At 37.9% G+C, this 11711-nt stretch overlaps 1 pseudogene; it reads left to right on the forward strand.

Moving 5' to 3' along the window:
* The first annotated feature begins 470 nt into the window (after positions 1–470).
* On the forward strand, positions 471–8401 carry LOC148527322 (dual specificity tyrosine-phosphorylation-regulated kinase 3-like; annotated as a pseudogene).
* Positions 8402–11711: the final 3310 nt, after the last annotated feature.

The raw sequence follows: 11711 nt of genomic DNA on the forward strand, positions 1-11711 counted from the left end.
GTCACATACAGCTGACCTTGGTATTACAGAGGGGTGAGTCTCAGAAACCTTGTTATAATGATAATGTCCTAACTATGGGGCCATGTGGCAGAAATGAAAAACAAATAAATAATAAATAAAAAAATAATAATAATAATAATAAAGTTCACTTTACAACGTTGATGTGCAGGGGACACCTGTTGATGACACGGCAAAGTGCACAATATACAAAGCACAAGGAAGGGAAACAGTTGTCTGCTGGGGACCTCTAGAGGATAAATGGAATAATACAACATTGTGCAATAAACAGCAGTCTGGCACGTTTCCACCATCTGTATAAGTAGATGAATATCTGAGCTATTTTATGGTTCTGCTTAACTCACCTTTCCTTGTATTTACATAATGTATGTTGTAATATTCCTTTTGCCTTTAATTTTTTCAGGCAGCACAGAGATGAATGGACAAGGTGAAATTGATGTTAGAAGCACATTATGTTGTGGCAGGAAGAGACGTGGATTGATGGATTGATGGGGGAGAAGAAGGTGGGATGGGATAGATAGAAATAAATAACTTTCATGAAATTAGTTTCCAAAAGAAAGATAGAGATGTAAGACTATTCCTGGCTTCACGAAAAGAATGCTTTGTAATATACTTCTCTGCATTCTCTTTTGGAAAGTGTGTTTGTCTCTGTCTATCTCTTTCTCATTAGCAAACAGCCAATCACAATCAGTTTACCAGCGTTGGCGACCGTGATCTTCATCATCTGGTACTAATAGCCGTAAATGTGTCTTTTTCATGGTTTGCGCAATTCTGTGTCGTTAGCTTGCATCATATCTCCTCTATCCCGCACTTGCAGACATAAGTGGCAGAATCACACAGATGTACACATGTGCTCTCTGTTATGGCCATGCGCAATACAAATTCACACAAGATACGGTACGTAAACTGGCGTACAGCTCGCTCTAGGAGGTATATTTACTTATTGGCGGTTCTGGCCGCAGGATTTAAAAGGGAATAATATTAAATGAGAAACCAAAAGTGTTTTCCATTCAATTTGTATTGAACTTTTAAAACCATTGATAAAGCTGGGTATGCACCTTTGCAATGACTCTTTCATTGCAATGTTTTGATCGACTTCACTCCCATTCGGAAGTCCCAACCACAGTGTTGATACACGCACACACCTGTACAAGCTAACTTGCGATGTTCGACCACCATCTGTCTAAAATATCGGATGAAAAGACACAAAGGCAGCAGCAACATAGGCATAACGATCGGCAGTGCATACACACTTCACTTTTGGTCCGATATGGCACCATCGAATCAGATGATTATTGAACAGCACTTAAGATGTGATCCTTCAATTTGACCAGATTTCATCTGACAAAACAATGGAAGGTGCACGCACACTCTTGCAATATCGAAAGGACGGGTCAAAATCAAAAGACAAGCCCGAGGATTATATGGATGTGTTGCCAGCTTAAGTGGCAGCTTTGTAAAACTCCCTCCCTTCAGTGGCATACACTATTGTAATGTTATGAGTACGTAACGTTTTCCACATTTTGATTATTATTTTTTATAATGATTAAATGTAAATGACAGAATTCTTGCTGTCAGTAAATGTACTGAATTTACTGACAGTTGGAAAGTCTTTCACACCCTTGGTATAAACAAATACAGTATACTGAGGGTGAAAGATACTTTCCTTAACGAAATATTACTATGACTAGCTAAAACGGATTACTCAGTATTGGAGTAATCTATGTAATTTATATGAATGCCAGAGATACATTTTAGTATTTATTAATAAGATAGCATTGGATAATTTACTGCCTTCAATGTAATAATAATATCACAGCTGTAAGAAAAGGAAACAATGTTGGAATGTATTGTTGTACACTATAATAAAAGGCACAAAAACATTGCTCATAGTATAATAGCTCATCCTACAGATGTGTACAAGCCTGATGGGGTTGCTTTCGACTTCCGCCTGCTCTTAGCGTTCAGTGAATTTGTGGCCAATACAGTTCTCCAGGGCTACTGAGCTGCCAAATGTTGGGGATTCTCTAATCAGCGTGTAAATGGATAATTAACATTGCTGCAGATAATTAAGCAATATGTTTATCTAGTGTTCCAAAAACTTGATATGTTTGTTTCCCTAAAATGTGCACATTTATTTTACACAAATGGCTGCGAGAGGTTGTAATGTGCAAACATGGTAAGAGATATTACATTCATTTCATTTCATCTACCTCACACAAATGCCAACAAGTGTAATCTCAAAGAGTCATAATTCTGAATAATTCATTTTTTGGAGACTTGTATGTTTACAATACATGTTTTTCACTGGTGCGTAAAACAGGAATATGTCAGTATATGTAATGCTTCATTCTGCAGTCGGTGCTTTGTAAAGCCAAGTCTTGTGCATTGTTTATGATTTGTGGTTACTATTCCTAAGGCTTACAGTTGATAAATGAATTTACTTTGGCAGATAAATCAATATGTCATTTCCCAATCACATGTATAATTGTTCTGTATACCTAATGACTAACTCTTCCTTAGAAAAACAAAAGGAAATAATTACCTTAATAACTTAGGTATATATATATATATATATATATATATATGTATAAATAAATATAAATATATAAATATATATATATATATATTTATATATATAAAATTAATGTAATTAATCCAAAAGGATCCCTCTTTGCAACCCTGGACACCCGGAGCGGGAGCACTCACTATCTGAAGATGGCGACCGCTCCCGCACTCAAGCTCCGAAAATATTGTATTTTCGGAGCTTGATTAATTCTGTCCCCATACTAGTGTATGGGGACAGCGGGCCATTCTGTCAGAGGAAGGTAAGCAGGAGATATCTGTGATATCTCCTGCTTTACCTTCTTGATGAATGGCCCGAAAACTGAATTTTTACAATTGCAGGTGAATATGTTCATTATCACCGGCTTTTATAAAAATTAAGTGATGATGAATAGGCCCCTATAAGCGATAACCAGTCAATTTCAAGTCGAACCGAGAGAACAAATCTGAAAAATATAAACAATTAAAATGCAAAACCAGAAAAAGAGACTATATATAGTTTTTTGTTCATAGTGACAGTTGCATATTAAAGTATAAACATACTGTACAGATATCAGAGATGAGGGATTGTGAAGGCGATATTGTAATATACTTTTATCGGAGTATAAATATAGTTAAATTAAAACCCTCAGTTAGAACATACATTAGCATAAAGGTTCCTATCTGAGGCTTGGGTGTATTATGACTGCCCGAAACTCCCCCATATTATTTAAATACTAGCTGAGCCTTGTTAAGTACAATAGATTAATTTAAGTTACCTACAGTATATTACATATATAACATAATATCTGTCACCTATTGAAAATGCAAATATCTGGGTGGAATGCGTAGTACAGCACATAATGTCCAGTATTTACCTGTAATTACGTCTGTGCAGCATTACAGAGGTGTGTCTATTGATATAGGGCTTTGAGTGTAACTGCTTCCCATGTAAGGCGTAGTATAATAAATAGGACAACTTATATATAACACTTGTTTATTATCCAGATATACAGTAGATTGAAAATAAATGGTGGCCAAGCCACAGCTTGTTTTTGGAGCTGCCATCCAATCTTATTCTAACCGGAGGGTGTAATTTGTGATCGACACTTATAAAATATTTTTTCACGCTACATAAAACAATGCAATACACATAATGAACACTAATTTAACATAATGGGATTAACATAGTAATGAACACATTTTACACAAAAATGCATCCACAAAATGCATCTAAAAAAGACACTGGGCCTGATCCAGACCCGCTCACAAGCGCACAGCGCTCGCAAGCGGGTCGATGGTCCCACCCACTGCGCATGTCGGCTCTGGCGTGCACATGCGCGAGACCCGGCCAGCGACGGGCGCTCCGTCGCTACGTGTCTCACACCAAAGCGGGGCAGCTGTCGATGGTGATTGACAGCTTGCCCCGTTTTGGAGGCGGGCAGGGGGGGTAGCTGGGCAAACGGAGGGGTTCCTGCAGGAACGCCGGCCGTTTGTGGGCGGCCCTACTGACATCACTCATGATGTCAGTAGGTGGACTTCCTGCTCTATTAGAACATGAAGTCCACTGGGGCTTGCGGCCACGAGACCCTACCACAAGGGTCTCGTCGCAAGCCCGATGGTCGTGATGGTCTTGACCATTGCGACCATCACCTGCCTGCTCGCATAAGCTGTGGGTGTTCACCCACAGTTATGCGAGCGGCCAGGAGGCCGTCTTTAAAAATAAAAAGGGACACCCTGATTCAGAGCGAGTGCTTTCAAAGAGCGTCCGGCTCTGAATCAGGCCCACAGTTACGTGTGCATGTTGAGCCAGACCCGACTCTGCGACAGTAGAATACACGCTAGGTTTACACCAGAAGTAAACAGTAGTTTATTAGATTAATTTTCTCCAGGAGCAAACAATTGATGTAGCTTGACAGTGTCATTAGTAAATGTTAGCATCACATTAGTCAATATGTACACAACACAATATAAGAAGGTTGTATTTTTAGACCGTTCCACTAACTATATACAGTATATAGTTGGAAGTCAACAGACAATCTAAATTAGAAATTGTGAGTCTAGTATAATGACAATCATCTGTTCCTAATCACCAGGAACCAGGTGAAGTCAATGGATGGGGAGACACTGGCTAGTATTAGAGCCAGATTTACACACATATATGAATGAACCTGCCCTACTTGCACAGATCTCCCCCATCACACTGATCCCCTCCACACACAGATTCCCCGTAGCACAGATCCCCCTCTCACATATATCCCACTAGCACAGAAGATCCCCTTAGCACAATAGATTTCCACACACACACAGAGAACTCCCACTAGCAGCGGACCCTCCTCACCTGTTTCTTCTTTGTGTGTTATCTCTGTTTGCATATTCCAATTTCCTTCCCTACTCAGTGCTGCTGCTGAGCTCCAATGCCTTAATACTTCCTGGACTGGTACCTGATCATGAGAGGTGTCCATCAGTGCTCAAGACACGCCCCCTCACAGTGAGGCATGCCTCCATTAGCTATTTTTCGCTGTTTTGTTAGCTGCTTTGTGGCTCAGCCCCCAGCTCCGGGCAGTGTCTGAGCTATCAGAGGGGAGGCTGAGCTCTTACTGCCTCATCTCTCATATCTCCCTGTATTTCCAGGGAGTGCTGCAATTTTGGTGAGTTTTGCCTATAAAAACGATCAGAATAATACAAAGGAGATATTTATATATTATAAATATCTTCTTTGAATTATTCTAGTCATTTTTATAGTAAAAACTCTGCTGTCTGACAGAGAGTATGACAAGGGAGGCTCTGCCTCCCCTGCCTACCCTGACTGCACTTCCCTGCTAATCACCATCAACCTCTTAATCCTTGGTTCGCTGACCTTCCAATCATATATTCCTAAATACTTTTTTTTAACCTTTGTTGACTTCTTCCCACTGCATTAGATCTCATAATTTTTTTTATATATTTTGCAATAGAAATGGTTATTTTAAACTTTGCAAAAAAACCAAGCGATTTTAGCTTGAGTGCGAAAGGGTTACCTGTTATAATGATCTGCAGCTGGCATAGGATTAGAAAGTGTTACGGTATAGAGGAATAAATAAAATTTAGCACTTGTATCATTCCAAGTGAAGAGTGAGTATAGATACGAGTTGCACACCTGCGAACAAGTACGCTACAACCCCATAGGATTGCACTATGTGAACGCAGTGCACGGCATGGCGTACCGTGGGGCACGCAGCAGCAGCTAATCGCATGGCGCGATGCGTGCACACGTTTGCAGCGCAAGTGGCAAGGATCCATCTGTAAATTTAATAAAGTAATTGAAACACCAGCATCACTTTGTACAAAACAATATAAAATATATTAGTATGAGCACATGAATATCATTAAAATTAATATACTGCATCAATCACAGATAATGATTAAGAATATGATAAATAGCTGACTTGAAAAGTGTGTACCCTTTCAATGTACCTGCCAAAGTTCATATATACATACAGTAATATGTTAGTAATCTGCAGCAAGTGATAGTCCATTCTACAGTATATGAAGTTTATAACTTAAATAAAGTTCTTAGGGAGGAAATAAAGATGTGAGAGGTATATTTCTGGAAACAAAGAAATAATGATGTCTTACTGAACAAGGTTCTTCCAGCGTTAACATTGTTCAGCAAAAGAAGATCCCGGAGTGTAGTAGTCTGTGCCTCTTATTAACCTTAGAGCATTCACTCCCATTAAGATGAGCAGTATTGAAGTCTATGTAAAACAGATATCAGATTAATGTAAGATAATAATGCAGTAAGAATACATTTTCTTGGCGCGTTTCTGTGTCTATACCCAACACATTCATCAGAAAATGTTACATTGTGCTGAAGGAATCAACTTTTATCCAATCAGAGACACTTAGCTCCAAGTAGAAGAAATTAAGTTAATGAAAACAATAAATTATATGTGTGATACAGGTGCATCAACGTCAATCAATCCTTTCAAATAAACTATATTAGAGATTATAAAACCTAATAAAAATAATAATAATGGATCTGGCTTGTATCAAGTATATGTAAAGTTATATGTCTTAATTTACAGTGTAATGTGATTAATAAGCGTATTGATAATTTTGATAAGTACCTGAGGTCTTGGGCTGTAAATGAAGTACTGAGGGTCACAGTTTGGGCACTGTGGACTTATACTCCAATAATATAAATGCTATCCAGAAATACAAGAGTTATTATAATAACAAGTGTAAACAAAGACAAAATTATAGAATAAGTCGTATTATTCTGGTAACGTCATTTCCTGTACCATGGTGAAATGCAACATGAAATTGGTTCTCTGTTCATACAGTAATTGAATCTCATCACATGTCTCATGTCCATTACTGCGATGGAAATGTTGCTTTCAACTGTGAGCTCTCCATGTAGAGAACAGGTTACAAAAGGAGATAACAATGATAAACAAAGATCATATATGCACTATTATGAAATGGCTGTGAGTCCACCAATAGAGTCAATTGCTTTCAAGGACCTGTTGCTTAATATGTGCCCTGAGCAAAATTGTGAGAGAAACATTAAGTTTGCACTATATAGAATGTTGCCAATTATATAAATACTTCCACCTATTCTTTCACAGTTACTGTTATGTAAAAAATATATGCTTAACCAGGGCACCAATTGATAGGATCTTGCCCTTATGGCTAAAATACCCCATATCTGTTTTGTACCCATGTTGTGTTTGTGGATGGTGAGAGTTTAATATAATTATTTAAATTCAGTTCACAAGTATTTTTTTGTTTGTTTCTATTCTCTCCTTAGATAAGTGGGAATACTTTTTCAAAGAGAGAATACCAGCGGGTCACAGTTCAGCAATTATTTTATGATTGCAGCAACTGCAGAGGTGGTGCTGTAATTCTATTAGCGGACAACACACATGGCCAGTGCCAACCAAGGAGAAGTGATCAGACGTTCTGGTACCTCAAAATCCAAGAATGGCTTCACCAAGTTCTTTTATGCCAGATACCTGACTCCTGAGCAGTCGCTCAAGCAATACAAATATCTACTGCCGTCTTATGATGTGCAAGAGACTAGAAACTTCCTTAAGATCTACTTTGTGGGTTCAAATGTAAAGAAGAGCATGGGGTTGTAGGTGATCCACACAATGGTAGGTACAGTATGATGATGAACACATAGGATTTATATTGGTGCCCCATGAACATGCAGGTTACCGCTATAAGGGGTTGATATCTCCTTTCTTTAGATGTCCAAAGATCTTGATCTCTCCTGCCATCTCTATTCCACCAACAGGCGGTGAAAGACATCCTGATCCTAGGACAGCTAAAGTAACAGGAGAGGACTGACAGCATGAATGTACAGTAATTCACATGCTGGAAAGTTTTACATTCTGCAATCACATGTGCATGACATTTGAGCTCTTGAACATGAACTTACATGACCTGGTTAAGAAGAAAAAATTCCAGGGCTTCAGTATGCAGCTACTTAATAACTTTGCCAACTTCATTCTATAATGCCTGAAGGTTCTGCACAGGTAAAAATAAAATCATCCACTGGGACCTCAATCTCCCAAAAAATTACCCAGAGCCTAGTGAAATCAAAGCGATTGACTTTGGATCCAGTTGCATTAAGCACCCGAGAGTCCTCAAATACCTAAGTCTTGTCTTTATACAGCATCTGGAAAGTCATTATAGCATGCCCATTGATATGTGGAACTTAGATGAGCAGTTGACTGGCTACCTACTGTTCCCAAGGGGGGATGAGGTCCATCAGTTATCATACATTCTAATGGGAGCGTATCACTTCGATCTGTATTTCCCTGCTAGTTGGCTAATCGGTGCTGGTGTTTAGCACAGCAACAAGAATATGCTGCCACCCATAATTTAACCACCATAGCTGAACTGATTCAGCATTTTATTTTTTAGATTTAAGAGAGCTAAGCATTTCATTCGCCATCTGGTACAAACTTGCTTCTTTATCTTATGGTTTAGTATGTTATTCTCGTCATGACTCAGCAAAAACTATAATAACAGAATGAAGTTGTAAATGTAGGCTAAGTGATGGCCTCTGTTTACTTGCTATGGAGTCACCTATATCATTAGAGACTATAATGAGGTACCAATTAATATTGTAAATTTCTACTCATTTACCTGCCTCAGCTTGGCCAACTGTGGAGTTAAGTTATTCATTATGTTATTTAGGAGTGCTAACTTTTCAACCACTTGCACTAAACTTCAGTTTACTTTAGGATTTATATGTGCACTAATGTTTTTACACCACTATACTGTTGTAATTACACAATAAACAAAGTCTCATTTAATTGCTACATTTTAAGTCAGTAAATCCATAAACTCTGTGGTTTTGCAAAGTTTTTGCACTGTTTCTGCAAAACTTACCCAAGAATTAATATAAATGTACAGTATAATGTAATGTATGTACAATATAATGTAATGTATGTATAATATAATGTAATATTGTAATAATAAATAATGAGATGTCACCCTGACCAGATGGGCTTTGTAACATCCAGGTTAGAGCTAGAGCTAGACAACACAAGACGAATGAGTGACTAACTGCAGTACATTATTTCAATAAAAGTAGACTACCCTCTCTGGTTTCTGCTCTAGATGCGGAGTAGGCATTTGATAGGGTTGCATGGCTTTTTATGACACACGTTGGCTTGTGAGACAACTCAGGTGAGTGCATCTCTGTATTTCAAGTCACCCAATACTGTTCTTTCTAATGGCATCATTTCTAAGTCTTTCACCATAGCCAATGGAACAGGACTGAGTGGTCCCCTCTCCCTCCTGATTTTTTCCCTGGTCATTGAACCCCTGGCAAATAGAATTATACTAATCTCGGGAGTAACAAAATTAAGAATACACTGTGTACAATTGTTCTGTTTGTGGGCAACAGCCTTTTAATTCTGACTAAACCCCTCACATCGCTGCCCATCCTTTTAAAAGAGCTGTCTGACTTTTGATCGCTTTGTGGCTGTAAGATAATTAATCACAAATAGGATACCCAGGGCTTACAATTAACTGAACCCCAACAGAAACGAATGATATGGCAGCCACTTGGACAACAATCTAATCCATATAATTTGAGACTTTGCCCCATCTTCAGTTACAGAGGTTCAGATGAGACACTCCCTCACCAGATCACTATTTTACTAACATCTACACATAATTTAATTCACTCTTCATCTGCAAATTACTTTCTCATTTGGAATGTACATGTTTCTACTCACTTAACAATAGTATTATATCACATGACCCTTTCCCCTTATTACTCATGAAGCAGCCTGGGAGTCTGTTTTTGGATCTCCTCTCGGTGATGATACACGGGAGGCTGTTCGCATTAGGATTGCAACATACTTAAGAAAGACCTTACTGGTCGAAATGTGTCGGCGTGGAGTGTCTGATAGCATTTACCTGAGCTTGTTGTGCATTATCTGGTGGTCTTGTGTTCTGCTTGTGCCCAAGATTATTACATCGGCAGGGAATGGACCACTTATGATATGCTACTACCCTTGATCTTTCTGGTAGGGAGCCATTTTTACCATTTTTTATGTGTATTGTGAAAATAAATAGTTGCATATTGGAAAACATTATACTTGTAAGTCTTCCTTGAGTTAAGGTGATGAAAATATTTTACACTTACACAGTATTTATGTGTCATTGGGTGATCATGGCATAATTGAAAATACTACACTATGGTACGGTATATTATTATTTTCATTCTTTATGATGCTGTTCTCTCTGACTTGTTGAGGAGGAGTCACCTTTAAAGGGGAAGTGTTCAAGTGTGATTTTTAAAGACATCTAACTGATGAAGAAGTAATACTCCATTGGGTTAAGGACAATCCGTTTCTGGACTATCACAGTAATCTTAATATTGATTGACTGGTATAAATTTCCCTAAAAGGATTGAGTAGCACCTTGGAAAGAACTCACCATATATTATTGTATAGTGGTATGAAAGAGTTCTTACAAAGTGTACACTAGATGGTATTTGGTACTGAACAACATCTTCATATATACCTCATGCCAGGTGGACCTAGTGTCTTCTAGAACTGATAGCTCCTCATTAATTTCCTGTGTAATGGGGTTAACCATTAACCTTAATCCCCCCACTGTGTGCACCCATACCCCATATCAATCAAAATACTGATAAACTAATCATGAACTTGTGTTGCACTGTCAAATTCCAGTTAGAGCGTAACTGGAAAAATGTGAAGCCTCTCCAGCTTTATGAAGAAATAAATTGTGTGGTGCGGTTTATATCAAATATGAAATATATTACTAATTTACAGAATAACACACTGGAAAGTGGTAATGTTATTGTAATGCCCTAATCCCAGGCTGTACATAACTAAGACGTTTCTGCCTCCATCTCTGAAATCTTACTGGTGTACTATTTAACCCCATTACGTCCAGGATAATAGTCACTGTCTGCTCACTGTCTGACAACACAGCAATGTCTCTTGATTTGTGTGCATGCTTTTTATGTATATTTATGATTTTGATCGTTGATATATATATTTTTGTATATATTGTTTCAATGTAAGCATGCTTTGTATTGAATATGTCTATGTTATATGTATGTTATTTGTGAAATTTAGATTCTGGATACTCAGAAACACCCCCTGCCTGTGCCACTGTCCTATACTAGTACTACCTTGTTTTTTTCTGTACGCTATAAAACCCTTAAATAAAAGATATAAAAAAGATTAGATGTTTACTCTTTGTTTATAATATTAATATGGTATTATTTTTACAGGGTTAAAAGGGTAAACATCAGTTTAACATTCTCTATTCATACTCCTGAGATATATACCGAAACACAGTATTTAGAATTAGAGTGAAGAACAAAAGTGCAATACGCCTTTAACAGTTGACTAATAAATGTTATCAACCAAGAGAGTATTGGCTGGGTGAAGCAGGGAGCCCACATTAAAGGCTGTAATGTGCAGTTTCAGTTCTTGGCTACATCTGTCATTACCAAGATGATGATTATTCTCTTTCTTTTCATCTAAATGGCTCTGTAGTACTCTGTTGCAGGAAATCCATTTTTATAAAGAGCTCTTGAAATTCAGGCCACTAAGGCTGTAATATTATAGAATAGGATATGGCAAGACTTTCCAAAATGCCTTCTTCTA

Source organism: Taudactylus pleione, unplaced genomic scaffold, assembly GCF_031769625.1.
Source record: "Taudactylus pleione unplaced genomic scaffold, aTauple2 ptg000089l, whole genome shotgun sequence".
NCBI lineage: Eukaryota > Metazoa > Chordata > Amphibia > Anura > Myobatrachidae > Taudactylus > Taudactylus pleione.